The sequence below is a fragment of the Gekko japonicus genome, unplaced genomic scaffold (assembly GCF_001447785.1).
Source record: "Gekko japonicus isolate JY-2015 unplaced genomic scaffold, Gekko_japonicus_V1.1 scaffold4499, whole genome shotgun sequence".
Lineage (NCBI taxonomy): Eukaryota > Metazoa > Chordata > Lepidosauria > Squamata > Gekkonidae > Gekko > Gekko japonicus.
The window spans coordinates 65,911-69,051 of record NW_015160361.1 but is presented as its reverse complement, the minus strand read 5'-3'; positions in this window follow the sequence as shown (position 1 = coordinate 69,051).

Genomic DNA, 3,141 nt, shown 5'->3' with positions numbered 1-3,141 from the left:
GGGGACCCCGATTGCGCCCAGCCCAAATTACGCTTATGGACTTCCAATGCAACCCAGTGCCGGTCAAGGGAGTCGGAACTTTCCGGGTGCAGTTTAAGAACTTCAAAAGGAACCTGGACTTGATAGTGGTCGAGGGCGACCTAATCAGCTTACTGGGGCGGGCCTGGTTTGAACCCCTGGGCATCACCGTAGAGGGAGTACAGGCATGCACGACCCAGGACTTCAAAGGGATTTGCCACGAGTTTCCCGCTGTTTTCGATGACTCTCTGGGCAGATATACGGGCCCCCCGGTGACCTTGCGCTTAGACCCCTCGGTGGCCCCCATAAGAATGCGAGCCAGGACGGTTCCGTTGTCAGTAAAGCCTAAGATCGATGCGGAATTGGACTGCCTAGTAGCACAAGGCATCCTGGAGCCTGTCTCCCACTGTGACTCTGCTTCTCTTTTAGTTTAGGGAGCCAGTTTGGTGTAGTGGTTAAGTGCACAGACTCTAATCCAGGAGAACTGGGTTTGATTCCCCACTCCTCCACTTGCACCTGGCTGGACGACCTTGGGCAAGCCATAGTTCTTTCAGAGCTGTTCTTGGAAAAAGAGCGGTAGAGCGGTTTCTGTCAGAGCTCTCTCAGCCCCACCTACCTCACAGGGTGTCTGTTGTGGGAAGGGGAAGGGAGAGGAGTTTGTAAGCTGCTCTGAGACTCCTTTAGGTAGTGAAGGGGGGGACCTTGTGCAGTTCCGCAGGGCCTGCAAGACGGAGCTCTTCTGCCAGGCTTTTGAGTAGGTGCCACCTGCCGCCACTATTCCACCATCGTGGTACTGTTCCATTATTTACCCCTATTATGGGGGGTATGCGTCGCCTAGCGGAAGCGGGTAGAACATCATCGCTGGAGTCCTCACTAAATACAGCTGGCTGTTGAAGTGGGATTATTGTTCCCATCTTGGGGATTTATAAAGGAACATCAGAGCACCTTAAATATTGTTTACGGGATTTTACTGTGGTTGTTCAATGCTGTTTTATTGTATTTTATCTATTTAACCTGGCACTAGCCGTATGTTAGCTGCCCTGAGCCATTTGGAAGGGCGGGATATATATCCAAATAAAATAAATAAAATAAATCCAATCTCTTCTTGGCCATGCTGAACCAGATTCAATCATTTAACTAAGTATGCCTTTATTGAAGCACAACACCCGATTCTTCTCGGAACACAGGGAATATTAAGAGGCACGAATGCTCAGAACAGAATCGGAAGTCAAAGCCACAGTAACCAGGCAGCCAGTCTACCGTCATGCACTCTACATGGGTCCACCCTTGAAGTCAGAATCTCCAGCTGGGGCAGAATGTTGCATGGAAAATGCGACACCCAACATACCCCTACTCCCAGCCCTAGGCTATTGACAGGACAGTGCTTTATCTATAGGTTGCAAGCTGCCGGGGCTGAAGTGGTTCAGACGTTGAACTGCAGACTGGAAGGTCATTCATTTGACTGTTCAAGACTGGAGTGTCGCGTGATGGGGTGAGCTCCCGTCTGTGGCCCAAGCTCCCACCAACCTAGCCGTTCAAAAGCAAGAAATTGCAAATAGATAAATAGGTACCGCTTCAGTGGGAAGGTAAAGTCTGCTTGAGATCACAGCCTTTGTCAACTCTCTCCTCCTCGTGCCTAATTTTAGAAACCTCTACCATGCCTCCCCCCCCTTAGCTGTCTCTTTTCTAAACTGAGAAGTCCCAGACTCATCTTCAGCCGTTCCTCTAAGGGAAGATGCTCCAAGCCCCCACATCATCCTGGTTGCCCACCTCTGTACTTTTTCCAGCTCTGCAATGGCCTTTTTCAGATACGGTGGCCGAGGAAGACTCTGGAATCTCTGGCCCAACCTCTCCCTCTCCCAGTCCTTCTTCATTTGGGAACACACACTCTCGCCAGTGTTCCCTCTAAGCAGAGTGAGTGTGAGCCAGCTCAGAGTTTTTTAGCCTCCAGCTCACACATTTTTGTCTTAGCTCAGGAGGAACGGGCTCCAGAGCAAGCTAATTTATGCAGGAGCCAAATGGCTCACTCACAACTGTAGTGCCAGTAGCACACAAAGTAGAATTTTTGCTCATGAGACTCCACAGCTTAGAGGGAGCATTGCCCCCCTCCCCTCCTGACCATGTTTCCTCCCAAGACGAGCCACATCCATCCCTGGGCGCTGAGTCCCTGACTCTGCCAGAAGCCACCCCGCTGCCCTCCCACGGATGCCAAGAACCCCCCCCCCCCCAGCCCCGACCCACTGCAACAAACCCCCCCCCCCCCAGCCTGATCCACATATTGAGGGGAGATCAGGAGGTGGAAAGGCCCCAGAACTGGACTTCAGAAGAACATAAGAGATGCCAATGTTGGATCAGGCCCATCTGGTCCAACACTCTGTGATACACAGTGGCCAGAAATACCAGGTGCCCTCAGGAGGTCCAGCAGTGGGGCCAGGACACTAGAAGCCCTCCCACTGTTGCCCCCCCCCCAAGCACCAAGAAGACAGAGCATCCCTTGCCCCTGAGTCCCTATCTATGCCTTGTGGCTAAGAGCCACGGATGGACCTCTGCTCCATATGCTTATCTAATTCCCTCTTGAATCTGTCCATGCTTGTGGCTGCCTCCTGAACAATAAATTTTGCAATCAGCCAGCCGACACAGAACTCTTTATGCCAGCAAGAGATTCCAGTGATAGTGACAATGACTGTAGTGACTTTAGTGAATCTGGGTTTTCCTTCCCCAACATTTCTGTAAGCAGCCTTAGAAGTAGTTTCTTTGACTTTTTGACCTCAGTGGGCCGCACTTTATTTTTGAATCAGTCACAAGCCATTCTGGTAGTAGTCCATCTGGTCCCCTTCCAGTTCTGCACCTGGGTTAGCCTCTCTTGATTTAACTTTAGATGACTTTGGGCTTTTCATTGATCCCTTTCATTTGCACCATCCAGGGCCGAGTGAATATTTTTGGGTTTTATTTTGTTGTAATCATTTTTATGTTGATATATATGAGCGGGACTATCAAAAAGAATGTTTAGGTATTATATTTGTACGTGATTCCCAAACAAATTGGGTGAAGTGAATAGTTTATTGGGCCAATATATATAGTGTCCCCAATTTACCGGAGTGTGGGGGGTGAAGGAAAGGAATA